Genomic DNA, 10007 nt, shown 5'->3' on the forward strand with positions numbered 1-10007 from the left:
TGGTTGTCTTCAGATCACCAAACAAATACCATGCCGAAGAATAAGTCTTCGGCACTGTCCCCTTATACAATAATTACCACATACTACCGGGACGAACCACCTTGGCTAGATTCAACGGGGTACAACATTAGGCCAGTCCCGCGTGACATAGTCACAATCATGGGCAAGGTCGAACTCCGCCCTCAGAGTGGAAATCATACCGCTGCTGGAATAGCGAGTCATGCCTGTTTATCAAATTTTGATTCGGCAGCCAACTATCCGGACACCAACTGAGGAGTCCGAGCTACTTTATGGCATGATAGCCTGGTTCAGCCAGGCTCCGATCAGGCACCCGCGGTTCAACCACAGGACATGCAACTGCCTTTAAGCATTTGTCTTTACAGACTAACTTTGGCGCAGAACAGGACTGGCGACGTGGAATCAGCTCGGACGCACAAGGCAGGAGCACATAAGTGAAACCCCCCCAAAGGAGGCAGTCCGGATACATTTCAGATCCATACACAGCCTCCTCCAGTTCGGCCATGATAGGTTCCGCCAAAAACACCTCTTTTTATAATCATAAACAATACTCATATGCATAGACATGCCACTCTCCTACAATGCATAGACTTAAATAACACTTACCGGCCGTCGTTCCTCATTGACGCCTTTCTGTCATAAACGACACCCACGCCTCGTGTTATGCCCCACTATGCCAGGGGCTTCATAGTATTCATGATATGGCAACAAAAGTCCGACCACCTTTTCGGTCGCTCGGCACCCCAAACTTATAGCACTATATGCATCAGCTCTGAATCATGTCTTGGGTCATTAGTTGGGTTTGCCCGACTCCCATGTTTTGGTACCTTACGTTCCGCTCCATCGGCTAAGGTAGCGCTGGGAGAACTACTACGATTGTGTCCCGGTTCTTCCGGACGAGCACCTCAGTAGAGAAAGCCGAAAACTGACTGTCATGATACAGCGAGAGTTGGTCAGCTGTTCGAGAGGTTGCAAAATCTTTAAAGATTTATTCTGCATAATGCCATTATAAATGTAAAGTGCGATGGATCGGTCTTCCGATCAGGCGACGATAGAGCCCCTAGTACGGTCTTCCGAACACGAGGGGCTGCGCCCACCATACTCGAATTCCTATGGCTAAGTGAGAGTGATAAAGCCCTATAGTCTGATTGCTTGGTTCGTGGTGAGGAACACCTCCTTAAAAGGACCCAACAATGGGATAAAGAGTGATCAGATATGTCCCGAACACCCCCGTACTTTTTACATGGGGGCAGAAGCCGACGACTGGCCAACTCTCAGGATTTATATACACTAAACAACCGCACAGGAAGAACAAAAGTTCACAAAAACAGGCAATAAATAATAAAAGTGCCATTATCCCGCATTACAAAGAATGGCACTACTGCCTTCAGGGAAATATAGTGTCTTTGGTACACTGATCCGCCACAAGGCGGGCTCCTTTCAGGACACCCTCATAGTACAACTCGGGCTTGAGATGCTCCTTACCCTTTGGTGGTCCCTCAGTCATCAGCTTCTCAGCATCAAGCTTCCCCCAGTGCACCTTCGCATGGGCAAACGCCATGCGTGCACCCTCTATGCAGACCGATCACTTAATGATATCGAGCCGAGGGCAAGCACCAACAATCCGCTTCACGGGTCCAAAGTAACTACTTGGAATTGGCTCCGCGGGCCACAGCCGGACAACCAAGTCCTTCATGGTCAATTCGGCCGCCTGGTGCAGTTCAACCAGTTGCTTCAGCTGATCGATAAAGGGCACTGGATAATTCGGTGCCAAATACTGCGACCAAAAATGCTTCTCCGCAGACTTCTTCTGCTCAGTCCTGTAGAATTGGGCAGCATCTGATATGCTGCGTGGCAAATCCGCAAACGCCCCTGGAGAAACAAGAATTCAGCTTAAACACTTAGAGTTCCTTCCATTACTATGCAAACATGGCCTTGAGTATAAAAGGCCTTACCAGTCGCAACCTTCCGGGCCTCCTAAATGTCCTTCAGAGCACCTCGGGCTTCTTCCCGAGCACCCTCTGCGGCTTGGAGAGCAAGGGCGAGTTCCGATTCTTTCCCTACCAGACTCTGCTCCAAGGCCTCGCTTTTATTCACGGCCTCCTGGAGCTCTCGCTCAGCTTCAATGACCTTGGCCTTGTGCTTCTCACGAAGAGCCTGTTCGGCGGCGGCCTTATTGTCGGCTTCGTCCACGGCCTTCTTTAGTGCCTCAATTTCGGCACTTGCCCCTAGATCATACAACACAAATATCTTCGTCAGGCACAACTTCTAATTCGTGCTCAACTTGGCACAAGGTTTTGACATACCTTGCTTGTCCTCCAACTGCTTCTTCACACGGCCAAGTTCCTCTTCGGCCCGTTCCAGATGTTGCTTTAGTCCGGACATCTCCGCACTATGAGCGGCGGTCACCCCTGCGGACGCCTGTTTTCAAACAAAGGGATACACGTCATTAACCGAGTCTCTTGCAAAAAGGATGATTTGATCCCATGTCCGGCTTTCTCTCCCTTTCGCCGGACAGTGCATCAGGGGCTACTACTCATACTGTGACAATCTACAAAAGGTTTCTAAAAAACATACCTCAAAGCCCTTTATAAGGCTAAGGCAAGACTCATTTAGTCCGCTCTCGGCGGACTGAATCTTTTCAATCACCGCAGCCATGAGGGTGCGATGCTCATCAATGATGGACGCACTCTTTAGCGCCGTCGATAGGCCGCTCGGCAACTCTGCTTGGATAGAGGTTGCTGGCAGAGCGGGCGGGCCTCCCCCCGCCAAAGGTAGCTGATCGCCCGATCCTGGAGCTCCAAAGGTCTCCAGGACCGTGTCCGGCCGCGGGCCGAATCCAAGATTGCCCCCGTCGTCGACAAACATGGGAGCCGCTGCTCCTGTGTGTCCGGCCCCAGGGATATGCCCCCCTGGTCCGGGCCCCGCTGAGACGACACCTTAGTGTCGCACCTAGGCTTCAGGGAAGGGCCCTCTGGAGGCGTCTCGCTCGCCAGGGCATCGGAGCTCAGCGAATCCTCCGATGAGGACTGTCCAGCGTGGGACCTCGTCGGGCTGTACAAAATATGGCGACAGTTAAAAGTACTACATCTTAATGACCTCGGGCACGTAGGTGTGTGCGGGTTTCGTATACTTACGACTTTACCAGGGGCTGGGCCCTGGGATCCCACTCCGGGCTTCTATCAGCAGCCGTGGTGGACGCCTCGGGGAGGGAAGCTTTCCCCCTCTTTGGCGATTCGGCCTCCAGGGATGAGGAAACCGTCCTTTTCTTCCCTCCCCCCCCCCCCGCGGGGGACTCGTCTTCTTCCTCCTCCTCTTCATCTTCGGAGGAGAGATGGTCGTGGGAGTCTTCGAATTTTGTGTCCGAAGCATCACGATGATGAAGGCCACTCCGGGTCTTCTTGAACTTCTTGGAGACCTCTTTCTTCGACGCCTCGTAAGACGCTGGGACCAGCATCTTCGTCAGAAGAGGTCCGGCTGGTTCCTCCGGCAGTGGGGCTGGACAGTGTATCCGCTCCACCCTTTTCGCCCATTCCTGGGATTATTATAGAAAGCATGATAAAAGCGTCTCCCTCAGGGCACGTCAGCTAAAACATGGATGGACATAGCATAACAATGACTTACCGGACGCGCAGAACGGGATAGTTGATACCCGCGGTCCTCGGCGGAGCCCGACCACAGTTTGCCGGACTTGAAGAGCACCTTCCAGATGTCCTTATGGGAGGAGCCATAGAGCTCCTGTAGCGTCTGGTGTTCGGCCGGGTCGTATTCCCACAAATTGCAGGCTCGACGCTGGCAAGGGACAACCAGGCGAACTAACATCACCTGGACTACATTGACGAGTTTGACATCCTTGTCGACCATGCTCTGGACGCGCGTTCGGAGCATCAACAACTCGTCAGATGAGGACCAGTTCAGGCCCTTCTCGGGCCAAGACGTGAGCCGCAGTGGGGCTCCGGATCTGAATTCAGGAGCAGCGACCCACTTTTTACCACGCGGTTCGGTGATATAGAACCACTGCTGCTGCCAATCCTTGATGGAATCATTGAAGGCCCCAGTCGGCCATATGACCTTGGGCATCTTGCTCACCATGGCACCGCCGCATTCGGTGTGCTCGCCATTAACCACCTTGGGTTTCACATTGAAGATTTTCAGCCATAAGCCGAAGTGGGGCAAAATACGAAGAAAAGCCTCACACACGACGATGAACGTCGAGATGTTAAGGAAAGAATTGGGGGAAAGGTCATGAAAATCAATCCCGTAATAATACATGATGCCGCAAACAAATGGGTGAAGGGGAAACCCGAGCCCGCGGACGAAATGGGGAAGGGACTGTTGGGGAACGTAGCAAAAATTCAAAATTTTCTACGCATCACCAAGATCAATCTATGGAGATTCTAGCAACAAGAGAGGGAGAGGATGAACATCTTCATACCTTTGAAGATCGCGATGCGAAAGCGTTACAAGAACGCGGTTGGTGGAGTCGTACACGCAGCGATTCAGATCGCGGTCGATTCCGATCTCAGCGCCAAACGGACGGCGCCTCCGTGTTCAACACACGTACAGCCCGGGGACGTCTCCTCCTTCTTGATCCAGCAAGGGGAGAGGAGAAATTGAGGGAGAACTCCGACAGCACGACGACATGGTGGTGGTGGAGCTTGTGGTATTCCTGCAGGGCTTTGCCAAGCACTACGGAGGAGGAGGAGGTGTTGGAGGAGGGAGAGGGCTGCGCCAGGGGAAGGGTGTGGCTGCCCTCCCACCCCTCACTATATATAGGAGGAAAGGGAGAGGGGGACGACCCCTCTAGATCCCATCTAGAGGAAGGGGCGGCGGCTAGCGGAAACCCTAGATGGGTTTGGGCGCCCCACCCCCTAGGAAACTTGCCCCCCAAGCCGGGAGGGGCGGCTGCCCTAGGGGTGGCGCCCCCACCTCTCCAGATTACGTGAGATGGGGTAGGAGGGGCGCTCAGCCCCTTAGTGGGCTGATGTGCCCCCTCCGCTTGGCCCATAAGGCCCCCAACATTTGTCGGGGCCTCCGAAACCCCTTTCGGACACGCTGGTCATCACCTGGTACCCCCGGAACAATTCTGAACTCCAATACCCTTCGTCCAATATACCGATCTTCACCTCTGGACCATTCCGGAGCTCCTCGTCACATCCGGGATCTCATTTGGGACTCCGAACAACCTTCGATAACCACATACTATTTCCCATAACAACTCTAGCGTCACCGAACCTTAAGTGTGTAGACCCTACGGGTTCGGGAACCATGCAGACATGACCGAGACACCTCTCTGGCCAATAACCAATAGCGGGATCTGGACACCCATATTGGCTCCCACATGTTCCACGATGATCTCATCGGATGAACCACGATGTTGGGGATTCAATCAATCCCATATACAATTCCCTTTGTCAATCGATATGTTACTTTCCCGAGATTCGATCGTCGGTATCCCAATACCTCGTTCAATCTCGTTACCGGCAAGTCACTTTACTCGTTCGGTAATGCATGATCCCGTGACTAACTACTTAGTCACATTGAGCTCATTATGATGATGCATCACCGAGTGGGCCCAGAGATACCTCTCCGTCATACGGAGTGACAAATCCTAGTCTCGATTCGTGCAAACCCAACAAACACTTTCGGAGATACCTGTAGTGAACCTTTATAGTCACCCAGTTACGTTGTGACGTTTGATACACCCAAAGCACTCCTACGGTATCAGGGAGTTACACAATCTCATGGTCTAAGGAAATGATACTTGACATTAGAAAAGCTTTAGCAAACGAACTACACGATCTTGGGCTATGCTTAGGATTGGGTCTTGTCCATCACATCATTCTCCTAATCATGTGATCCCGTTATCAACGACATCCAATGTCCATGGTCAGGAAACCATAAACATCTATTGATCAACGAGCTAGTCAACTAGAGGCTTACTAGGGACATGTTGTGGTCTATGTATTCACACATGTATTATGGTTTCTGGTTAATACAATTATAGCATGAATAATAGACAATTATCATGAACTAGGAAATATAATAATAACCATTTTATTATTGCCTCTAGGGCATATTTCCAACAGGGACACGACCCTCTCGTGGGGCTCCGGAGTAGGGACGATTTGTCCGGCCGGTGGAAGACGATGGCCGATTTTCTTGGCCAAGTACCCGGCCTCTCGGAGCTTTTTGATATCCCTCTCCCGGATGGTAGAGGCCATCCATTTGCCTCCTGCTCCAGATCCGGACATCTTCGGAATCTCTCTTCGGTGGAGCAGAAGAGTGCTTGGGCGCTAGGGCTCGAGAAAAGGGGAATGGACTAGTGGAAGGAAAAGGCGTGGGCAAAAAAGGAAGAGACCTTATCTCTTTGTAGAGGCAGTAAAAAGCTTTTGCGCCTCCCCACTTGCCTGGTGGAACCCAGTCGTTCCCCACTCGCCGCAATTGACGGTGCGATTGGGCTACCCATACGCGTATTGATAAGAATCCCGTAATACGGGGACACGATCTCTGCTTCGGCGAGACGTACAGAGGAAACCGCCTCGCAATATGCGCCAGGGCTGGTTGTGGGAAAATGATTCGAATAATAACTCAACCGTGGTGTCATGTCACGCCGTACAAAAATTACCAACAGATCAGATTTATGAAGTGTTATGCTCTCTACGGTGGTATGTGAAGATTGTTTGCGAATCCGGACACAATTCAAGTGTTCGATAATTATTTTGGAGTATTCGGAGATGGAACCCACCTTGCAATGCCGAAGACAAAGTGCACGCCGGACTCATCATCATTGAAGCCTTGTTCAGGGGCTACTGAGGGAGTCCTGGATTAGGGGGTATCCGAACAGCCGAACTATATACTTTGGCCGGACTATTGGACCGTGAAGATACAAGACTCAAGACTTCGTCCCGTGTCCGGATGGGATATCCTTTGCGTGGAAGACAATCATGGTGATCCAGATATTATATTTCCTTCTTTGTAACCGACTCCATGTAAACCCTAGCCCCCTCCGGTATCTATATAAACCGGAGGGTTTAGTCCTTAGGGACAAAATCATAATCATCATAGGCTAGCTTCTAGGGTTTAGCCTCTACGATCTCGTGGTAGATCAACTCTTGTAATACTCATATCATCAATATCAATCAAGCAGGAAGTAGGGTTTTACCTCCATCGAGAGGGCCCGAACCGGGGTAAACATTGTGTCCCTTGCCTCCTATTACCATTAGCCTTAGATGCACAGATCGGGATCCCCTACCCGAGATCCACCGGTTTTGACACCGACACCAACACCTTGACATCGTAGTAGATAGGGAACATATGGGTGAATTTAACGGTTGAATGCGCTCAAACTTGTAGAAAGTTGAATGCCCTTGGCAACGCCCTGAATTAACCCGAGCAAAAATGCCATATCTTTATCTCCATGGAATGCTAGCCATATGATTTGTTGTCACCAAACGGCAGATGCTGAAGCAAGCCACCCATGATCCAATGAGGAAGGATGCCAAGATCCTTGTATTTCAGCAAGTCATGGTTCTGGTTTTTGAGGAAATCAACTGCTCCTTGGTTGTACTCTAGTGAATCCACATTGACAATCAAGTTTATTTCACATGCATGCACGGTTAGGAAGGCTCCTCGTGTTGGGGCACTAATTGCAAAGACTAAACCTATCTAGACAACATCGCCATTGCTCATAAACTGTTGGAGATGATTATACTAGGTGATAGGACATTAAGGCGGGATGAGGTATCTGTAGTGTGGTGTTGCCGTTGATTTTGGCGGTAGGGGAATACGGGGAGGCCCGGGAAGGGCCGGGCTGATTGAAATTGGGGGTTGGTACCGGATGAGGAATACGTTTGACCACACATGGGTTTTTCTCTAAATTCTTTCTCTTCTCTTATCGATAGGTTGTATGCTTTCGTTGTATCTTGAAGTTTTTTGTCTGTTAGCACAATTTTTTATACTATACTTTTATATTTTGTTGTAACTTAGCTTGTCGCTAAATGTTTATTCATCTTATTGATATGTAATATGTTACATACTACTTGTAGGTATAACTAGAAGCATTAGAATATAAACAGACCAACAAGTTATTATGATACAAATTTATTATAAAGTTCCAACATTTACCATTACAAAATTGAACTTCATTTTGTTTTTTGAAAACTTGTCCTCTATTTTGTTTGGATATTTAAGAAACCATTTTATTAGGTTGATTCACCATTTCCATGCAAACTAACAGTATGATATTAGTCTAGAGAAGTGTATTTGTATGTATCTTTTCTCATTATCCTCAAATATCTACAAAAAATGGTAGAGTATATTATTCTCAAAAATAACTTTCCAGATATTTTTGGAGTATTAGACTATCAAGTTTAGATGTAATCAAATAGATATTTCTGGAGTGCACGCACTTCATGGTGTCAACGAGTAGTTTGTCGTTGAATCTTCTACTCCGCTCTCGATTGTTGTGGTGTCGAAGGCCCCAACTCTGGCTTTGAGTACAAGACCAAGTTCTACACTGGATACAAGCCCACAACCATGCGCCATGCATGCTTCTGAGCAAGGTGAATTACTATTATTGCTGCTAATACATTGTTAGACATGAAAAATACATGCTTCAATTTGCATTGCTGCTGAAAATTATGTGACTCTGAGACAGGTGAGGAGCTAAAGGTCTCATTGAATTTTAATTAGTGAAAACAACTTTAGATAGTAGTTTGACGGCACACAGTTACCGCGGCCAGGCTAGCGATGCCATCCAGGATGGTTCTGAAGCAGAGCAAGAATGTTCCCATCTTCTCCATTGCCACGCAATATTTATGGCAAAACAAAAAGTGTAAATTAAATGGGCATGGATTGACTCGTATGGATATTAATAGATAGTCCGCATTAGTATGGATTGACTCATACGAAAATTAAATGGAAATGGTTCCAAAGTCGATGTGATCGCGATCGGCACGCTACCTCTACATCTACCATCGGGATTAGTTTTAGACCTGAATAATTATTATTTGGTGCCAGCGTTGAGCATGAACATTATATCTGGATCTTGTTTAATGCGAGACGGTTATTCATTTAAATCAGAGAATAATGGTTGTTCTATTTATATGAGTAATATCTTTTATGGTCATGCACCCCTGCTGAGTGGTCTATTTTTGTTGAATCTTGATAGTAGTAATACACATATTCATAGTGTTGAAGCCAAAAGATTGAAGTTTAATAATGATAGTGCAACTTATTTGTGGCACTGTCGTTTGGGTCATATCGGTGTAAAGCGCATGACGAAACTCCATGCTGATGGACTTTTGGAATCACATGATTATGAATCACTTGGTGCTTGCGAACCGTGCCTTATGGGCAAGATGACTAAAACTCCGTTCTCCAGAACAATGGAACGAGCTACTGACTTGTTAGAAATAATACATACCGATGTATGCGGTCCAATGAGTATTGATTCTTGTGGTGGGTATTGTTATTTTCTTACCTTCACAGATGATTTGAGTAGATATGGTTATGTGTACTTAATGAAGCATAAGTCTGAAACATTTGAAAAGTTTAAAGAATTTCAGCGTGAAGTGGAAAATCATCATAACAAGAAAATAAAGTTTCTAAGATCTGATCGTGGAGGAGAATATTTGAGTTACGAGTTTGGTCTTCATTTGAAACAACATGGGTTAGTTTCACAACTAACGCCACCTGGAACACCACAGCGAAATGGTGTGTCCGAACGTTGTAACCGTACTTTACTGGATATGGTGCGATCTATGATGTCTCTTACTGATTTATCGCTATCATTTTGGGGTTATGCTTTAGAGACAGTTGTATTCACTTTAAATAGGGCACCATCAAAATCCGTTGAGACGACGCCTTATGAACTGTGGTTTGGCAAGAAACCAAAGTTGTCGTTTCTTAAAGTTTGGGGCTGCTTTGCTTATGTGAAAAAGCTTCAACCTGATAAGCTCAAACCCAAATTGGAGAAGTGCGTCTTC

This window comes from Triticum aestivum, chromosome 1B (assembly GCF_018294505.1).
Source record: "Triticum aestivum cultivar Chinese Spring chromosome 1B, IWGSC CS RefSeq v2.1, whole genome shotgun sequence".
In the NCBI taxonomy this organism is placed as follows: domain Eukaryota; kingdom Viridiplantae; phylum Streptophyta; class Magnoliopsida; order Poales; family Poaceae; genus Triticum; species Triticum aestivum.